This window comes from Apteryx mantelli, chromosome 3 (assembly GCF_036417845.1).
Source record: "Apteryx mantelli isolate bAptMan1 chromosome 3, bAptMan1.hap1, whole genome shotgun sequence".
NCBI lineage: Eukaryota > Metazoa > Chordata > Aves > Apterygiformes > Apterygidae > Apteryx > Apteryx mantelli.
This window is the reverse complement of record NC_089980.1, coordinates 27311421-27333448: the sequence shown is the minus strand read 5'-3', so window position 1 is coordinate 27333448 and position 22028 is coordinate 27311421. Positions and strand designations below refer to the sequence as shown.

General features: G+C 38.3%; 1 protein-coding gene across 1 annotated transcript in view; it reads left to right on the top strand.

Annotated features, from left to right (window-relative positions):
- Window positions 1-22028, top strand: part of NRXN1 (neurexin 1) — a 723763-nt gene that overhangs the window by 435173 nt on the left and 266562 nt on the right. The window lies entirely within an intron of this gene.

Here is a 22028-nt window from a genome sequence, read left to right as displayed (position 1 = left end):
TGCTGGCTTAGCACCGGGAGAGAGTGAATTTGCTTCTCAGACTGGCACCCTTCAGCAGTGGGGCTTCAGCATTAGCTCCATTCAGTTTTGCAGTTTTTCCATCCTAGTCTGATAGGAACGTACGTAAACACTGCAGTCTCTGTGGTGACCTCATAGCTGCCTTTTTGTTACTTTGGCAGCGTTTTGTAGACTCCTACCTGCTAAAAGTCGAAAAGGGCTTTTAGGGTAGGTCAGTTAGTCGATCCCCTGAAAGCACTGCTCTCTAATACGGTGAGTCACAGGTGGCCACAGAAGGAGAGTCGATCACTTTGTCCAGCCTTTCAGCAAATCTCACCACAGTCCTCAGATGTCCACACCTTCCTCCTCTAGCACTGGCACCAGATAGCACTGCTACCCCCATCCTCTCAGAAAATGCTTTGATTTTTTTTTTCCTGGTTCTTTCAATTTTCCTTTAGCCAACCCACTTTCAGCTAATAGTATAAGCAAAGCCAAAAGCCCGGCATGGTTGGATTTTTTCCACTTCTTTTGAAAAACCAAACCACAATGTTGCTGCTAACGCTCTCGTCAGGTAATTTTGCTGGGATTTTGCTTAGTAGTATGATCTCATGTGGCTTTAATTGTCAGTATTGTGCCTTACAGAGACAAAAGCAGAATTCCAAATAAGCAATTAGCTCACCCTATTAAATAAAAAGTAGTTCAGCTCACAAATACTTTTTCTTATATTAAAAGTAAAAATTAAACACCAAGCTTGACCAAAATGATTTCTTTTTTTTAAACTTAGTGTTTTGACTCTCATTAAACTTGGGAAGGTGACAGATGGCTGAAGGAATGGAAAGTTTAATCACAGGAAGAAGTAAGAAAATAACTTTCTGGATCATGACACCAGCAACATAGAAATAGAGAGAAGTAAGAAAGAGAATAATAATGTTCAAAAATGGAAGTGCTAGGCTGCCTAGCACCCACCTGTGGTCTCTGCAGCACATGGGGTATTTGGTGATTTATGTTCTTATCTCCGTGTCCCATTTAAGAGGAAGGCTATTGCTTTTCTTATAGCTCTATCTACCACACAATCTTTTTTGGAGTAGATAGAGTAGCACATACTGCAGTGCCTCTGGATTATGAAAACATGGATGGTCTGTGACAAAGCCCAAATAAAAAAAAAGTGATTGCAACTTTCTCAGTAACTTCAAATGAAGAAAGGCGATTTCCTTGAGAATCCAGAAACAAAGATGGATCTTGTGCAGAGTGAAAATTGCACATTGAGTAAGTAGAAGGTTTAAAGTGTAGCCATTTGGAAATGGCTGTCACCGTCCTCATTCACTCATTCATCCCCTTTCTTCCTGCAAACATGTCTTTGATCTCTCCTGGACTTGTCATGAGTCTTTTTATTGTCCACGATTCCTCGTTCAGTTGCCAAATGACAGATAGGGTATGTAATTTGTTCTGGCCATTTCTTCTTTCTGTACTCTCAGAGTCGCGTCCAGGTGGCGTTCTGATAAATATACATTGATTGTAGCTTTTTTTAAATTTGCCAGAGCAGGAGCCAGGAGTTGACTAATGAAATCTGCATGTTGGTAGGTGCATGTTCTTGGAAAGAAAAGGCAAAAATGGCAAGGGGATAGTGTCTGTATGCTCACTGGAAGAACAGAAAGTGCTGAGCAGTGTGTGTAGGGGTCCTACATTCAAGGACCTGGGTTAGAACAGGGCCAGAAGTAGAAGGGAGTAGGATACTGGAGGCAGTTGTTGAGGAGGTGGGATTTGGGGATTGGGAAGTACTGGGGAGCTTCCTAGTGGACAAGCAGAGGGATTTAAGCTGTTGAGCAGAGGGTGTGAAAAAGTGCTTCCGCAGCAAAGTTAGTTCCTAAGCAGGAAGAAGAATTTGTGGAAAACAAAGGCTTTGGGAAAGAAAGGATAACTGAGGTTTTGGAGGTGCGAGCACAGGTTCAGCGTAGGGGTTGTGTGTTACCAGGGCACGTTTCCTCGCCCTGTCTTTTCTAACCAGAACCTGGCGTTGGAGCAGGGATACTCATACAGATCGCCCACTTCTGAGTGAGAGCTGCTTCTTCAGGTCTCTGCGTTGCCATTGCAAATGTGGTAGTTGCGGTGTGGAGAGCATTCTCTACTTCTTTAAACTGACCTTGCTTGGAGAGCTTCAGTGAACTACATCTGTTTACACCAGCTGAGACATCCATATGCAGTGTCACTCCTAGCATATGCTTCCATTTGAGATTTTACTTGATGTTATAGATTTTGTAGATTTTCCAAATTCATAATATGAAAGCATTACATATATTCTGAAATAAAATGAAAAAATGCCCAATCAAGTTGGTTATCAAGCATGATAGTATGCTCTTCAGTCTTTTGGTAGTGCTCTTCTTTTTTTCACTTTTTTGGAGTCCAACATTTAGAGGGAGGTCTTTTCAAAGACATGTGTCTCTTTGCACCTGCCTTTGAAAACTGTCTAGAATTGCGTGTCCAAATTGTGGAACAATGGTAGAGCTGTATAGATAAGCTGGCTCAATGTCTATCCGTATAATGATTGTCTTCTTCCATTGTTGCTGAAGTTCATGTGCGCTGAATTCATCCAAATTATATCCATTTAAAAAAGCTTCTGTAACAGAATCACCAGCTAGCAGTTACTGAAGTGTCATACTGTGGGCTGGATCATGCAGCCCTTGTTCAGTGAAGGCACCCATTGAACTCCACAGGAGTTTTCACTAAGTAAGAATAGCAGGATCAGAATTTTAATACTGCAGTAAAATCATTTATACTACTATAATGAAAAATATAATAAAACAACTTTGGAAGATGTGTGTGTGATGTATAGATAGCATTTTATCTGTGTAAGAAAACTGTAGGGAAAGACTTATTAGTGTAGGTAAAAATAATTCTATGGCTTTTTATTTTTTATGAGTTGGAATTTCTATTTCTGCATTCAGTGTTAAATATTTTTAGGGTTAGTGTAAGTGAAGTGGCATTTTTTCAGTTAGAATGTGCTTACCGTGTTGCAGAAGAGGATTATATTTGGATTAAAACATCAAATGTAAATGTTTCCAGATGCTCAAGCTTTGTAAAGCAATGTGGTATAAGAGGTAGAAGTGAAAAATATCTAATCTTTAAATTTTTAATCGTTATTTTTTAAGAGAGATCTTTTTTAATGTCTTTTCAAAACTGTTTGTATATCACAATAGTATTCTTTTCATTCACTGGCTTCCAAATACTTACCAGCTCTCCTGCTCTGAGTGCTTTCTATACCTAAGTGAGGCATTTTCATATTTTAGGACTGTAATGCTTGGCAGCTTTCTACACATGTCTTTAAATTATATAAATTTTATATTCCCTTTCAAAATTCCCAATATGCTCCATCAGTTATTTTCCACATCAACTGCCAAAGTATTAACATCAGTGGGAATAAAATGAATAACAAAGCAATTTCAGTCAGCATAGTGGTTAATTGGTTGTGCAGTTAGATATGCATATTAGGAAATGTGGTTTCTATATTATTATTACTGTCAATATGGGTTGTCAAAGAGGCATATAGTCTTTGGTGGTATTACGGATAGTCTAGGGCACTTTAATCAAAAGAGGAATGTTGCTGATGGATTTCTGATACTCATCTTTATACAAGCCCTACTGCCTTAGTACATGCACAGCTATTGATTGACTGTGGTGCTTTTACAAGAGCTAAATAAATAACAACAGTCTTTTGTCACTTATCAGCAATAGCAGTTTTGCCTCAGTCTACGGTAACCATGTTTTTTTAGATTTAAAACATGTTTTATTGTCTTTTAATCAAATACTGTTTGAAATAAGTTATCAGAAGAAATTCATTTAGCATTCAATACGGAGTACTTCCTGCTGCTTCTAATTTTCAAAAATGGATTTTTACCAATAGCAAGAAGTTGATTTGGCTTTAAGGGAAATTTCTGGGTTTTTTTTCCTTTTAGTCCACAGGAAAACTCTGTAGACAAAACTCTGATATGAGACTGCTATGCCCAGTGTGAGTAAGCACAACTGATTCTACAGTCCTAATAGTTTTTTCAGCTTTCTCACTACAATTGTTAACTGTAGGATGACAGGCTTGACTATTATATTACATTTTCAACAAATCACTTAGTTTAGTTTGCCTGAATTCATCTTTTTTCCTTTCCTTTGTCATAGCTTGCAACAGTTGTTAACTTCTTTGAATAATCAAGATGACTAACCTCTTTCTTGTCTTTCTCCTGTATCAGTTAATTTATCTCTACATTATTAAGTCTGATGTCCTCAGGTCTGCTACAGAATTTATATCAAATTTTTCTAAGCTAACAACTTCCATTCTAGTTTGTAAATATAGTGTAGGCAGAGCTGATAGATCTTGCTGTGATAATAAGTTGACTTGTGAACGTAGCTGTGATTATAACTAGAATGGAACAGTCTGGTTTGATGAAAGAAAGCATACTATAAATAACGACGCTGTTGCATGAAGTTAAAAGCAACAAATATAAATAAGAGGCTGTATTTTTCATCACTTTAGATATTTTTTCTGTCATAAGAGTGATATGGATGTCTGAAAGTAATTTCCACGCATTTCTCATATCTTTATATACGTCTGTGTGCAAGCATGTGTGTGTACACACACACACACATCCCAGAGGTTTCCTTATAGAGAAATTGCTCCATAATGCTAAGCTGAAAATGAGAACAATTTTCTAACAGCTAAAAATCTTAAAAAGCATTCAGTGACAATATTCATTAACCACAGGTGTAATTGGTCAGAACAATATAATTAATCATTTCCCTCCCCCTTAATTGGCAAAAAAAAAAAAGAGCCAGTGCAAACAGAATGGGGAGGGAGGAGGAGAGAAGTAGGGCTGCTGCATGGCATTGCACAGAGCTGGGCTGCGCTGGGCGGGGGGACGTTGTGCTTAGGAGGAGGCACCGTCTCCGCTGGGGCCCCACATCAAAGAATTGCCGTAGAAAGCTGCAGCGATTCATTCTGTACTTCTGTAAGCACTAAACTGCTTCCATAAGCACTAAACTGTCCAAATCCAGCAAAATAGACCAGATTAAGGGTGCGACTGGCTGTCACTCTATCGGGAGGTAAGGAGCCAAAAAGCTTTGCCATGTCTGGGGTTTGATTGATAAGAAAAATGTACAAATACGATAGATATGTGGCATCCGCGATCCCGAATCTCAGAAGGCAAGATTGAAGCTGTGGCAGGGTTTATGTGCTGGGGTGAGGAGTCGGTGTCGTTAGAGCAGAGCTGATGGCATGTCAGGGCTACGCGGGGAGTTGGGGAGCCCGGGGCATTGCCTGCACGGAGGCCACGCGCTCACTCACACTCACGGCGCTGGGTCCTCTGCGCGTGCTGACGGGCCGCATCGTGTGCTTGTAGTACCCTTGGTGCATTTAATGTCAGACCTATGAAATGCTCCTGTCACTTGGCTATCAGGGTTGTCTTTCAAACTTGCGGGGGGAGGCTTTGTGCTTTAAGATAGCATTGCTCTGACGCCCAAGCTCGGGGCATGCTAGCCGTTTCTACCCTGTCTTTGTCAAGCCATCTTCTGCTCCAGCTTTAGGATAATCTAGGCTTTTGGGGCATCCAAATACTTACATTAAAATAGGTGCTGCGTGTTGCCATTCCTGCACATAGGGTTTTTTGCTTGAGGTTGGGCTGTTGCTTTTGTTTGGGGAGAGAAAGGAGTCGAAGGGTTCATGGGAAAAGATTATTAGAACTTTTGTGTTTTTGGTGTAATGCAAAACAGAACTGTAGAGAGTGATCAGGTGGAAAACTGTGTGGTTCAGATCAAATCGTGATGTCAATAGTGCTGTACTTTTTCACATATTTGGACTGTACATGGCACAGTGACGTTTCCCCTTTTTAAATACATAGATAGATGTTTCCTAAAGAGCTTGCTGTTCAAGCTTGGAGAGACTAATGGCTCAGCAATGAAAGATTTGCTCAGATCATTCTGCTGTTTTGGGACCTTAGCAGGGCACAAACTTTGATGTCTGCTCAGAAATGACCTAAGTGTTAACTTTTTCTTTAGCTTTTACTACAGCTGTATTTGCCAAAAAAAAAGGCCAATATGCTTCTAAAGCAAGCTGACCACTTTCCAAATATGTACTCTTACTCTGGCATGTCTGTAACTCAGTTAATGCTTCTCTGGGTATTGTCTACTCCATTATGTAGCTCATCTACAGTTGTAAAATACAGGATGGAAGGAAATGGTAGAGACCAGAGAATGACTAGCCCTGAAGAGACTTGCAAAAAGTCTGAGGAACCTTCCCTCCCTTGAGGAGGGGTCGGAGGTAGTGTTAATTGGGTTTGCATTGCTGAATCACTGGAGTTGGTTGACTGTCTCAGTGACCGCAGTTCTAGAGGCCTGGGAAGGAGGTGGAAGGGTGATGGGGAGGAACAGCCATGGGCATGGCTCCTCTTAATTGAATGGTGGAGATGAGAAGATATGAAGCAAGTATGCGCTAAAAAAGTACTGCTTGTGATTGTTGGCCTGGGCCTGATTCGCTCTTATTGAGGTCAAGCACAAAATTTCCATTACATGATCTGATCTGTTGTGCTTCTGTCAGATCTGATGTCCCTTGTGCATGCTGCACTTAGGCTGTGTTTCCCCTCCACCAAAACGATGCTTCTTTAAGGGGTGAATAAAATATTGCAAATAACATTGCTAGGACTTGTATTTTTAATGTAGTGCCATAGGTTTGATACAGTTAATGGGTGTGTTCACTTTATTTCACATAACAAGAATTATGAGGGAGCTTTCGGTGAAAATAATGAATTTCCATGTTTATGGGAAACATATGAGCATGAATTGAATCATGGTATTATTTTAGGTTTGGATATTCATTGACCACAGAGAGGGACTTAGGAGTTGTGACAAAACAACAGATGTGATATTAGCCCCTTTGGCTGTGTCTAAATGGTTGCCTCCTAAACTGCTGACACCCCAGTTGCTGAGAACATGCTGCGTCTCCCTTCCAGTCCCCGTCCTTCCAGCCCGTGTTCTCATCAGGCTGGCGCCTGCTTGCTGCTTGCCTCGCTGCGAGCTTCAGATACACCTGGGGCGTGCACCCAACCCTGGCATTCAGAACAGCTCTCAACTACTGCTGCAGGTAGTTCCAAAAGACAAGAGATGCCGTGAATCTCCATCCTCCTGAACAACGCTCACTGTTTTTGTATTTGATAGTGTATAATTTCTGTAATATCAACTGAGGTTAAATAAAACATGAGTCGGGCAAGAGGAGTCGGGGAGAAGCCCACCGTTATTTTATCACGGGGGAAATTTCACTTAGTAGTCAACTGCAATAGTATGACTGCTCTCTTCATGCCCCATCAATTAGAAGACTTCATTTTTCAAGTACCCTGCTTGAGAAACGTGTGCAACATGCTTTCCTTAGAAATTGTTGGCTTGAATGTATTATATATTAGGTTATGTAGGCCAAACACTCATTTCTGTTGTGCTGCCTGCTTCTAACAGAAAGTCGGTCATTCATCCAAGATTGAAGCCAGGGCATTTTTTTGATGTTAATTTTTTAACTTCTGTAGGAATCTTCTTACATTAGCCCATAAAGTTTGCTTTTCTCCACTCAGCACAATTTCACAGCTTTAGCTGGTAATGTCTGACATGAGTATAATAAAATCCACTGTATAGCATTCAGAAGGAGAAGTTAATGAAGAAAGAATGGTAACACAATTATTTTGCAACAATAGTAACAACAACATTTGAGAGTGAGAGGTTTGAATTTCTTAGTCTGCAAGACATTGTCAAACTGTGTAGATAAACATGCAGATAAGAGGAATTGTTGGTCCATTAATAAGAATAGTAGCCTGTAAATATCTAGTTCAGACACTTAAATTGCAGTTTGTAGTTGACTATGGTTTAATGAATTGTATGATTAGCTTAGGATACCATTACTGAAAAAAACAATGTGTCAGGAAGACAGTGGTAAAGAAATTCTGAAAACAAGCTTGGGGTTTCTCAGAATTTGGACATGGTTTCTTACTTGGTGCTTAACAGTTTGCCTTAAATGAAAATGCAGATTGGGCAGAAACACACAGGAGCTTAGTTCCAAAGAGGTTAAGGTCAGCAAAGATAAATAATTAAATGGGGAAAACCATGATACGTCTGTTAGATGTTAGATCTACAGAGGCAGTTACTTTAGATATGGAGGCAGTTATTAATGCTGATATAAATTGCAAGTTCAGGAAGGTGGGTTTAAGTGTAATCTGTGTAGCTCACACGGCTTTATCTGGCCCTTTGACCAGGGCAAATTTCACTCAACTTCATTACAAGATCACTGCTGGAGAAGTGGGAGAGGCTCATCTTAAGCTGTTGGGAGTCGGTGTGGCTTGAGTAAATAAATGCTAGGATTTTGCAAAAATTTTCTTACTTGTTTCAAGTCTTTAAATTGACCTCTGCTAGCTATTTGATAATCACTCTCCTCTTTTTTTCCATTTTCCATATTTAATTATTCAAATTGGAAGAAAAACTAAAAAAGATCTATATGTAATGTAGGAGTAAATTTCTGTATGCAAATAGTTAGTGTGTAGTGTTACTTTTGTCTTTTGTAGAGGCCAGTTCATTACCAAACTATAGTTTCAAAAAAGGAAAAATTGGGGAAAAAGGAGCAGTCATTATTGCCAAATGATATTTTGTGTAAATTTCAGATACAGTCAATTCAGTGTTGCTAAAATATTGTTTCTAGCTCTCATGTGCAAAAAGTGGCATGCATTAACCCTTGTCCTGCAGAAGGTATTGGTATCTCTGTGGTACCCTAGTGTTTTTCACAACATGCCTGTCTGGAATGGTTATTCCTATTTTACAGAGAGGAACTAAAGCACAGTGAATCAGCTTCTCATTTGTGTTCCCTCTTGAATGAGTCAAAGACATCAAAGTCAGAGAAGCCATCTGAAAATTCCCCGTGTAGCTCTTGAGTGCTTGTCCATGATATAAGAGACATAGCTGGGGCATGGCCAGAGTGTGTAGCACTTTATTGTCCATTGGCATAGCTTAAAGCAGAGTCCATGCTGTTTTAGCTTATGCCACGACTCAGTCATCACTCCATAACCAATTCGTTGGCTAGTGCTGTTCCCGCAGCCGTGTGTCAAACAAGAACTAAGCACAGCAGAGGTTAAGGATTATTCTGTTCAGTCCTTGCTTGTGCTTGTTAATGGATTGCCATCCAGCTTATCTGAGGAGTATGCAGCGTTACCTACCTAAATGTGAGATGTGTCTAGTCCTCAGGTCACTCAGCAGCCTAAAATGGGAAAAGGAATGAAACGAAGACCCCCTGAGTTCCGTGTTGTTTATTGCTATTGTATTGTGTTAATACTAAGACCTGGTCAGGACCATTAAACCAATGTACTAGTTACTGAACAAATGCCATTCTTCCTTCCTTCGGCATGAAGGTCGTATTGTGGGATTAATAGAATTGATTTGTGAAAAAAGGGTGATGCAAAGAAATGGGGGAGGGAAGGAAGAAAGGGAAAATGGATAAAGCAGGCAGAGTATACCTTTGGTTAAGAAAGAGAAAAAAAAAGATAAAAATATATTTTCTCCCTGGCAAAATTTGTAATTTTTTTTACAAGGACTGTTTTCTCAGTTATTTGATTTGATTTTTATAGGGATATTGAAATTGTTTTAGATGTAGAAAAGGCCTAAAATACTAATCTTTTTATATTCCAGGGCAGTAAACTTAGAGCTGTCATGCCTTCACAAATAAGACTTACCTGTCTTTTGGTATAAGTCAAGTCTTTTCAAGCTCCCTGTCAGCACTTAAATTTTGGGGGCCTTATGGGGGGCAGTTCCTTTAAATCTTGTCTTCTGCTTGTCTTGTAATTCCAATTGCTCGTGGTATCTGATGTCTATTAAGTGAGAAGGGCAGTCATAATGCATTGAGTCCAGATTTGAACCGGTGGATTCACGTCATGTCGTTTTGTTTTACAGATATTGTTTGCCATTTAAATGTTACCTCTACATATAATTGCTCTGGATGTCTGAACCTTGGAGTCAGTATACTAGGTATTTTCTCTGTTTTCCAGAAGTGAATGTGAAAGGAGTGAGAATTTTGTGCAGTGAAAACACATCTAGCTTTGTTTGAAAGGATTAGTTGCTTTTAGACTATTAAGATTTTTATTTTCCTTAGCCTTAAAATTAGCAGTTTATTAGAATGATTTCACTGGCCACTATTTGGGAGAATGACTAGGACAACTCTTTTCAGGTTAAAATGGGTTTGTGTGATTTATTGTCTGTTATGCCAATAGATGTGAAGAGTCAACAGGTACAGTGCAGCGGTCAGCATTATCTTTCTTTCATAATTTCATGGATTTTTGAGTATGTATGTCTTTCATTGCTTGTCTTAGCTGTTATAATTTTTAAATTTATTTGTTTGTATTATGGTGGTGTCTACAAGTCTCAGTCAGAGTTGTGAGCTCATTGTGCTAAGCAGAGGGGTTGAATAGAAAAAGACAAGAAAGCCGAGGAAATAATCACTCTCTGCTGCTGACAGTACTCTCCAGGGTAGATTTCAAAATAACTCAAGAGCTGTGTAAAATTAATAAGCTGTTCCTCATGCACTGAAATCCTGTTTCATATTGCATGGCATGCGGGATCTCTGTACAGAGGAGGGGCTGCAAATAAGATGTGCCAGAGGATGGGGCTGAAGACTGTGCCTGCAAGTCTGGAGTTTACTGCGAGTCCAACAGGCGCTGAGTCTCCGAACACCATGCCTCGAAGTGGACTGTATGGAATTGTCCACTGCCAAGTCTCTTTGTCAATGGAGTCTGATTAGTTACTCAGAGCAAGGTTTATTGGGCATAACATTTGAATCGGTATCCTTTTATCTCTTTAGTAACTTTATAATTTTCTTCAGCCATAGCAGAAACGGATGAGAAATCAGGGGTCATCACTTATGTAATGGGGGCTTACTGTTGAGATATTTTAGTAGCTTTTTGCGACACTGGGTCAATTCCTGTGCTCTGTTGTGGGGGCACAACCCCTTGGACTCCAGATGTGCAGTGCTGCGTGAAGTTTTCGATTTTGTTACAGTATTTTAAAATTGCTGTTTTTTCCACATATGTTGGTGCACATACTCAGTAGAAAAAATAAAAATGAAGACATAACACTGAATCGTAATTAGGCAAAAGGGAGAAATCATTATCTACTCTGTCATGGAGAAAACTCTGTAATAGTGAATACTTGCAGCACTTTTTACTTCTATCATAAATACTTATTCAGCACCTGTCTGTAAGCTCAATTTATTACATCATATTTACTTAAATGTGTTTATGAAATGACCCTCCTGCACACACGCATTTTATCAAATTTTAGGTTCCATGATTAATGGCACTTACTTTTTTTTTCTTATGTGGCACAGTCTGTCATACCTCTAATCCAATTTTGAAATAAAGGTATTCTTAGATCTTCATAACTAAGGCTATTCTTCTTACTACAGCAATATCTCTTTTGCTTATTTTCTTGTAGAATGGATTAAGATTTAATAGTGATGTATTTCCTAATAAACACAGTTGAAGGACAGCATCTTCCATTATCTTAGAAATATCTTTGTTATATCTTCGTCAGAGGCCATTAAATATTCTTGGACAGTCACTTAGCAATATATAAAATGTTTCTTGTCTTTGATTTCAGCAGAGACATCAATCCAAATGTTCTAGGTTATATTGCATAATTGTCAAGGAGTTAAATATGTGCAATGAAGGTACAGTAGTTAAAATTTACTGGTATATGCCTAATGTTTATAGATAACCCTTTTAAAGAAATCGGGATATACTGCTGTGTTCAGCCATTCTACCTTAATTCTAAATTCTAATTCTGTGTTGTATTTTCTCTGTGTTTTCCTTCTACAGTCAACTGGCCAAAGACACTGTAGAACATTTACTTTGCAGTCTTGTATTTTTAATTATCTGATCAAGTGTATTAAATTCTGGTAAGGGTAAAACAGATAACAATTTCTCAGTAAGTTCATGCCTTATTAGTAGTGTCACAGGAAATGGAAATCAAGTTTATAGCAGATTTGAAAGGAGAGAACTCTCCAATTCCCAGCTTTTCCTTTGCATTTCAGACTTTGGTCTTTAGGTAGTGCTATCACTGGCACTCAGTGTTGCTTATCCTGATAAATGCAGATTCTCTGATCTAGTCATATGGATAGTTCATTGATGAAATTAAAATGAATTATTTGATATGTAATGTTTATCACAGGTGTAAAACTATGCAGGCAAATACTCCATATACGTGCAGAAGCTGCCCATCTAATCTGGATCATCAACATCTAAAAATCTAGGCCTAACACATTATACGAAAGGAAAGCAATTAAAGCAACAGTAACAAAACTCTAAAAAAGAGGAAAATGAGACTTGCAGTTACCGGCAAACTCATGTAAGCTGAATGTGTTTAATCATGTACTATAACATTAAGCACCATACAGAAGTAAAACCTCTGGAAGGTTGTACTCCCAAGTAAAAACTTGGGAGATAATATGCACAAGAAAACTCTCTCTGACATGATTACCCGGATATCCTGAAAAGAAGAAAATACTGTATGGATTAACTTAAGCATTATATGGGGTTTCCTCATATTGTGTATTAAGTAGTTGTTGAGTGGACCAGGTTCTCCTCTAGCAGATACTGCTGTCAGCCATGGGTGTCGGGCACCAGCATCTTACATTAGGCTTAGCCGGGAGGTGTGTGTGTACCGGTAGATACCGAGGGATGCTATCAACTGTAGCCTAGTATTAGGAACCAGAAACATCTTGGTCAGATCCTCCCTGATATAGGTGGTTAGAAGCTGTATTTTGCAGTGTTTTATGGACATACGTTCCAGGGACATTGCCAGTTCAACTTGATATCTAAATTGCTTGTTACAGCATTTGTGCTGGCAGATCTTTGGAAGATGCAGGATCCTCCAGATGTCTGTGAGAGTTATCTAATCAAAGGTGTGATTGAACTGTAGGATAAAATTTGATCTTCGTTGTCATAAACTCTGAAACCAAGAGAACATTATTAGTGTGTCAGTGAGCTAATGCTCCGCTTTTAGCTGGATCAGGATCTCCCACTGGGAACTACTGTGGGAAGCTAATGTGTCATGCAAGGCGTGGTCATTCCTGTTTAATTTAAGAAAACAGACAAAGAGCCTTCACTGCAGCTAAACTGATGCTTAATGTTCTTGTGAATCACGTGGAGTGATACAGTCTTTAGTGAATAAAAATTGTATGTGGTAAATACTCATGCCAAGATAGTCAGATGAATTATCCGTGAAGTGAAAGGTACACGTTCTGAAATCTTATCCAGGTATTTTAGCAATTTAAAAGATGTCATTTTATATGCTGAGTATTTCTTAAATGTTCCATTAAATTGAGAACTCTCTATATAAATGCTAATTTAATTAAAATGTCTTTGTATTTTAAATATAAATGAAAACAACAGACTAGAAGCCTTGCTAAAAGTTTGTATGGATTTCTACTTAACTCATGCATAATTTTTCTTATCTTCTGTAGCTTTGTCTTTCTTTTTCTTTTATTTAAATGAGCAATAAGCAAGAACATTTCCTGTCTTTTTTCTTTTAAGGTTTCTTGTAACAGAATATTTTTGACAGGCCACTTTTGCTTTTAGAATTAAAATTTTCCCTGCAAATGTTTAGCAAGAATAACAAAATGCTAGTTTTTAACTTGGTAGGCATGATGGTGATACTAGTTGGCATTTAGCTGTCCCATATACTAGTTCATGCATGTGAAACAAAATTATTATACTTACAGGTTTTGGTCATTTCCCAGCTCCAAGCAGAGGCAATTACTTTAAACTGAAAACAGTTATGATTTTTTTTTTTATTTTACCAGAAACTGTTTATCGAGAAAAGAACATAATGCTTAAAGAACATAATCCCCTCCTATGTGCATGTGCTTTTCTAAAAATACATATATAAGCACCAAATCAGTCTTTTTCAGGTGTCGTAAATATGCTGGGTAGGGAACCCTAAAGCAAAGCAGGGACTGCAGGACAGACTGAAATTCTTGATTCATGGGGTTGTCTGCACATACCAGATATGCTACTTTCTTCACCAGTAGTATCAGTTCCTTGCCTGTTTGTATGAGAAACCTTCAGCTATCTTCAGCTTCATTTTTGGCATTTGGTGTACTGAATTCAAAATTATGACCCTTTTAAGTGGGATAGTCTTCAACCATACACATATAGGCATGTATACACATATGTATATATTTTTATTTTAATAAAACATTACAAGCTTTAAGACAATGCTGCTGCTATACATTCTACCTGTTGAGAGTTAAAATACAACAACAACAAAAAAGACTGATGTAGCTATTTCAGTGAAATGTTTAGTGAACCAGGTTCTAATCTCATGTATCCTAAACAATTAGACTGTATTTACCTACAATTAGAAGCTGTCTTCCTAGCCCAAAGGCTACCCTTGTACTCACAGGTGTGATTTTAACTGAATATAGGTCCTCTGCAATTGCCTGAGTGTGTTTGCGTAGAATATTTGAGCACTGTGACTGGTGTTAAGCACAGGACTGGGAGCAGAGATCGGTTGCGGTCTAACCCTGCTCCGACACGCTCCCTACGGCACCTCTGGGAAGTTGGTTACATTAGCAGTCAACCTCAGGCTCCCCATCTGTAAATTAAGAATTCCTGTCCGCCTCCTGTAGGGCTGGTAACAGTATTGGGTAAGCTATTTTGTGAAATTCATGGGTAAGGAAGAATATTCTGTAGTTATTAGTTAAGAAGGGATTTACATGTATTGCTCTGAGGGCAGGCACTTGCAACTTTCAGTCATTCACTGCTGTTAAAATATTCCTAAGCCAAAGGGTCAGTGAGAGCATCGAGCAATTTTTTCTTCAGAGATTGTAATGTCTTGTTCAGCTGTATGGCAAGAAACTCTCATTTCCAATTGTAAAAAGCATTTTTTTCTAACAACAGGAGGCTGCAGAATGTAGCTAGAATGTGAGTCTGGTTAATTATGTTTGATATCCCCATCTTTTAGTAATCTATGGGAATGATGCTGTAGCTGCCCTGTTCATGAAGTTCCCATTGATACAGAGACCTGTTGGAGACAGTGAGCAGAATTTAGATCCAGATCTCCTATGGGTGAACTGACTAGAGGTAAACCTGTAATTACTGCAAGAGTACATAGCAATCATGGCAAATAATTGATTGGTTTCAGAATGGAGAGAAAGAATTATTATTGTTTAGGCACTAGTAGATGTGCTACTGTTGCCTTGTATACTGCAGTCAGAAGGACCTCTTCATCTCTGTTTCTCTAGTTCAGGAGACTGTGAAGTATCTGTATGACCTAAAGTTGTTTTTTTTTTTTTTTTAACCTCTTTCTGCTTCTGTTAACAATCAACTTCTGTTGTCATGGGTATTTAATGCGATTCCATAGGCACTGTCTGTATAAAAGAGAAGTAGTCCTGGTATTAATTTAACAGAAGAAACATTAAACTGTTGTCTATGTACATTTTTTAAGGCTACTTTCCATGCCAGGGTCAGAAAAAGTGATTTGTCCACAGCAGATAAGGACAGAAGATAGCGTTTTCAGTTTCCGTAATCAAGACAAATACAACTGACTGTTGCCATGCACCATATATTTTCCACTTTATAGTAATGGATGCAAAGCTGCCACCTGCTCTGTCAGGACTACCAGCTAATTGGAATAAGTTATGTGTGTTCCAGTTACTCTTATGATCTATAAAAGGCTGCTTTGTCCTGAACTAGATAATAATTTTTGATGGATTTCCTTATGGTAGCAGATACTGCTGTACTTGGGTGAGAACCATTGTTTTTCACAAGCACAGGTGTTTTCTGCACAGACAAACTTTGGAGAAGCCTTTGCTTTGGAGCAAGAATCTACTGAGTTTGTGCTAAGGCTGCTGTTTGGTGTAGGTGATATGACCCAGATCCAAGTGTAGTAAGACCTGAATGAGACACGAATAGAAGTGAGTAAAACTGTATCATCCACTCATGGCTTTTGGCTGAAAGACTGCTATGTGCACTGCTGTTGCAACCTAGGATCAGTAATAGTTCTATCAAAAGCAGTTACATCCTCCTGTCCCTGGGCAAAGGGTTCTGGCCGTCCACAGTCCTTGTTCATATGAATCAGAAGTGAGATCATTACAAGAACAAAGCAGTAGCCTTCAGTGTGTGAGGTGCACTCTGTGCGGCATGTTCCACTTGACCTGTTGAAAGTGTGGCGGGTCCACTGCTTTTTCAGCTTCACACAAGCCAGCTGGAATTTGTCCCCAGGGTCCTAGAAAAAGCATGACCCTGTCCCTGTTTTCTCTGAATTCCTTTTCTTTTTCTTCTTCTTTCTATGGTTGTCATCTCTTCTCATAATATAACCACTAAGATCAGAAATGTTGTGCTTTTTAGTAAAGTTGCTTTTTTGTAATAGAGCATGGATTGGTAGCCTGATGGTTGCAATCTAGGTCCAGCTTCATTTAACAAGAGTTGGATCTATATGACTGCTAGGGCACAGTGGGTACAACTTTTTAAGTATATTTCCCCATATTAAGTGATGCATTATTTTTAAAGGCATCAGACTCCTGGATTTTAGTCAGTCTCTGATACTCAGGTTGCAGATCTGGCATGGCAGAATAAGAAAGGGGGTTCAGCATATGTGATCCGTTGTTGCTTCTGTACTCAGTCTGGAGAGAATGTATTGGAAATCTGGCAGAAAGCTTGACCTCTTCCCTTTATATGGTGGAAGTGCTTGCTCTTCTCTCCAAGGTCTCTCATTCGGTACCGAACACGAGCCAATGAGTGGCCCATTGTACCTGCTGCCACCACAGGTCATTTAACCTGCATCTTCTTTCCGTGAAAACTAATGGGAACAGTTTATTTCTTTCTCTCCCTTTCCTCACCAACTCTTCCAACCTGCATTTTTTAGGTGAGATGGTAGGTGAGAGCAGAAATATCCTCAAGCTCAAGGCCAATTATCATTTTAAAAACAGGCTGGCTATTTTAAAGAAGAAAAATGAATAGTATTATATGATCATGCAATTCTGTGATGCAAAAATATGAGAAAATGGGAATGCATATTTTATAACAAATTAATACCATTTAGCACTTGTCATGATAGCAATCAGAAAAAAATGTAACATTACACTGGATATAAAATGGTGAAATTTTTTGTCTTATGAATCTCATCCGTACCCTTCCATATCCCATCTCAACCTCATGACAGTTAATACCGTATAGTGTTACTCATGGCTAAATAGTGAGGGGAACCTTCAGAAAGCAATCTTCAGTCTTAGAGGTTGCTTGTGTCATCTAGAAAACTTCCATGACAAATGCTAGCAAACATATTTGATGCTTGTTTTGGGTATTTTCATCAGTTCATTGGAGAACAGTTTATTTGTAAAATTCATATTTTTGCAAAACATGCAGTTTCTCTTGAGATCTCTGTGATATTAGGACTCTGTTGTGCTTACTTAATAATATTTGCAGGAGCATATGAAATATGCAGAATGTCCAAAATGAACAAGCTTATATATTATGTGAACATATATTACTTTATAAAACATAGGAAAATTAATACGCATGCTTTTAAACACCTGTGAATTTAGTGAATGCATGGAAGGACATGAATAGGTTTGTGGAACAGTCTTGTTGGTTCAAAGATATACCACATAAATAAATACACAGTATATATGTTCTTTTCTCTTTTCCAACATAAATAGTTTCTGGTGACTTACTGTGGAACCTTAAATTCGATTGAATATTGCTTAGTGTTTTACTAGGTACTTCTTGTTTGCAAACCTGATAGAAAAATTCTCTTAAGGAACTAGAAAATTAAGTGCCTAAATCATATAAGCAAAATTGCTGTAGTTAATTAATTGCTAGTCCAAACGGCCTTTGCTTTTTGGTACAGCAGGTTTTGTCACATATAACTGTCAGTAGAAATGCGATTGAGCCTGTAATTGACAAAGCAGTATCTTGACTATTCCATTAATCATTTTCCTTTGAGTGCATATTAATCAAAACCTTTGTTATTTTTAAGAAGAGTGAAGGATCTAAAAACCACCCTTTGTCTTCGATCATCTCTTAAACTTGTAATTAAAGGTATCTAAAACTAATAGTAGTTTTTCCTCTAAAAGTAATTTGCCAAAATGGAGGAATCTACAGAGATTGATTAATCAGGGGTGTCACAGAGAGCAGAGACTTGGAAGACTGAGAGATTCAAAGCCTCATTTTATGCTGAAACCCCACGTACAGCTATCCAGAATTAGATCTGGATCTGGAAGGGTCTCCATCCAGCTTTCTGTTTCAAAAGGGTTTTTTTGAGACCTTTTTTCTCCATGGAGGAGACAGGAAATAAAGATTAACAACGAAATATAAAATTCTTAGATTCTTTCTTCTCTTTCTCCACCTTTCCATCTGCAACTCTAGAAAAAATCACTGTGGTGAGATAAGTCACTAAAGATTCTTCACCTTGTTACTTGAATTAGAAAAACTTTGAGGCAAAAACAGGTATTGTAATTAGGTGGATGAATAACTATCTCATCAACTATATTCTTTTCCACTTATGTTCCAGACTACTGTGTTTCGTTCCTTTTCTCCTTTCTTCAACACTTTTTGGTCCTCGCTTTCAAGTGATTGTCTTTTTCAGCACCATTTTGCTGACAGTTGCCCTAGAAATAGCTCTGGCCCAAGAAATTATTACTGTCTGAGGAAAGGTAGTCTTTTTCTACACAAGACCCTAAGGCTTATTACTATCAAAAGATTCATTCATTTAATTCAGATTCCATGATTCATAATTCTAATGAGATCTGGGTTATTCATGAAGTAGTTATTCATAGATTATTCTGTTCTTATTAACGTGTGGAAACACTGGACTATGATACTTGCTTTTGAAGAATGCTTGCAGAAATCAATTCCTCTGAAGACATGTATTTCACATGCAACTGTTTACCTCCCTTGTTTACTTTATTAATGCATGCTGTGAAGACGAGCAATGTAAGTAGTGTAAAAATCCAACTATGGTAATGTATGTTTAAGGAGCACTCAGTAATCCTGAGTAACATTTTGTCTTGCTCATTTTTGTCACCTGTAATTTTATACAAGAAAGGGACCTATCACTCCATATATATTGAGAGAACATCAAAGTTATGATGATTCATATATTGCAACTCTACCGTAATAGAGAGGGAACCATACATAGTCTGAAGTAATATGGTATGAAATAAAGTGGTGCAGGACAAGAACCGACAGTTGCATTACATTATTCAGTGGAATAGAATCTAAAACTGCTGCAGGGGAATGAATACATGATACATAATATGGACCAATATATCATGTAGATCATTTAATATATTGAAAAACTGATGTATAATGCACTATTGAAATGGGATATATAATGTATTCAGTAGAGAGAAATTTCATTCCATCCTCCTGTCTTAGGCAGGAACATAATGGGATATGTTGTTGTGCTGAGGAGTAGCTGACCTGGCCTCCGTATACAAAAAGGAGAAGAATCCATAAATAAGCTGTTTCATAAAAAAGACTACATGACTAAGAAACTTGGTTTTCCTAAGTAGTAGCTTCAGGGTCAAATCAGTCTTGGACACAATCAAAGAATATACAGTTTTTCTCTGAATTATGTAATTTTGACAAACACAGAGCTCCAAAAACCAGCATCATTACATTTAAGAAAGATTTAAGCTATCTGTAAGGAGAGTTTGCATTATGTGGAATGAATGTTCAGTCAACAGAAAAGTTTTAAGGTTTCAGTGTTTACTGTAGACTTTTTTTCTTTCCTGGCGATGGGTCACATAGTTTCAGACAGATGTCTGCCCACATCTAAGATCCAATTAGTTTTTTAAACTGTTAAGTAGTATCACTTCATGCCTCCCCATTGGTTTATAATAACTGGAACTAAATCTAATTAAGAACCTACCTTTCTTTGCAAGAGAATCCAGAAGTAAGATAGATCTGATGGAGTCACTTACAAATCAGCTTACAGCAAATATAATGTCTTGCTTGCTGAAACTGGAAAAAGTCTCTCCAAGGATTATTAAATGCCTTTTACAGGTGTGAAAAAAGATCTCATGTTGTTAACAAATACATCCATAAAGAGTTTTCACACGTTTACAAAACCTGTTGCTGAACTGGGGAGAAGTCTTGTTTCTTAATGTAGGTGTCTAAATGCTTCAGGAGATGCATCTCCCCTGAGGCACTCAATTTAAATGCCAGCCTATTTAATGTATTCTGTAAGAAAAGTGGTGCAGCTTATAAAAAGAACATTAAAGCATATTTATACCCTGCAAATTGGCTAGGGATTGTACTATCAGTAAGTATAGTTTTTTAGCTATTATTTTTCACTCATTAGTTGTGTGGATGCATTCAGCTGTAGAAAAGTTTAATTTGTGGCATGTATTTTGGGTGTCTTATGGAGGCAGAAGGCTGGTTCACCAGCTGGATATAACTCTCAGTGGAAGTTCTTTAAATTCTTTAAAAAACACTGATTGGTTTTGACACAAGCTAAGAGAGATGGCCTTTCTGATCCAACAATGCATGTTTTCTTGTGTGGGGATAGATAAAACAGGGCAAGAATTTTAGGAATAACATTTTGGTATACCACAGCACAAGTTCAAAAGAGGAACTACTTAAACTGTGTACACAGAATATTTTGCAGTTGTTAGCTAGTGCTGAATTATACAAGATGATACTTGTTCTACATAAATAATTTTATGCTCTGGGGTGCTTGCCTAATCCAAAGCCCATTAAAGTCAAAATAATACTGTTTGGATCAAGGCCCTAAAGGAAAATTCTGTGGCATTATTGTATGGCCTGCAGAAAACTCAATACAATAGCTGTTAAAACTAGAATGTTTACTGTTTTCTTTTCTTCTGTTTTCATCCCCCAACTTTTGTATTTATCTTTCCAGCAAACATTTTTTAATCTCATCCCTACTGCATTCTCGTTTGCTACTGGTCAGTCTTTACTTTTTTCTCTCTCTCCCTGTGCTTCATTTTGCTTCTGCTTTACTCCGCCTCTTGTTCCAATCTCTTTTCTTTTAGGAAGACCCTTTTGCCTTTCTTCTCCTTTTGACAGTGTGACCCCTCCCTCTTAACTCTGTTTCTCCAGCTGCATCCCCAGGAGATCATTAGGGAGCAGTGTTGGCATATGTTTCCATAATCCACTTGAGAACCAAACAAATGCTCGGGCTCAGTGGCTGAATTTCAAAATGATACTTCACGCTCCCTATTTCATCTGCTGGTTTCTTGGTTCGTTGCATTGACCTACTCAGGCATAGGGGAACGTTTTCAAAAGTGCTGAAGAGAGTCCAAAGAGTCGGAGGATATGTCTGCATGGGACACACAAGTGAGGCGTGCCCTCTTTCTGAACTGGTGGAAAGCTTTAACAGTGTGACTCAGTAGTCTCAGCTGGTGCTAGCCACGGCTGCTGGATGCCACAAGGCATGTGAATTGTCATCTGTTAGTAAAAGACTGTGTAGATACACTCTACATCTAATGGACCTTAGCTTTCTAAGTGCCTAAATTATTTCTGAAAGTGCATTGTTGATGCCCTTTAGAATTTTATCCGAAAGTGTAAGCAGCTTTTCTTCCAAAGGAAATAAGCATGTGCAGCTCTTAAGGATTATTAGCCGTGGAGTTAGGCAATATTAATTAGGCATCCGGTTTCTAATGTAGAGCCGCATGTTAATGAGATGGTAGGTGTGAGTTTGTATGAGCTGATTAGGGCGGGAGGCAGGTGGGCAGGAGACAGTTTGTTGCGTAGTGACTGCTCGGAAAGTTACCAGAGTCGTCAGAAAATTGTGTTAGCTTCACTTACGTAAAAGAGAAAATTCCGTCAGTATATTAGAAAGCTATTTTAAATAGGGAATTTGAGGTGAATTTCTTTCTCCCTTCAGGGGGAACATGTATTGATTTTAAAGGATTATGCTGTAATGAAGACCTTTCATTTTTAACTGAAATTGTTCAAAATGAATGATTTCCAGCAGAGTGGGGGCAAGAACAGGATGCCTGGCAAGCTGGA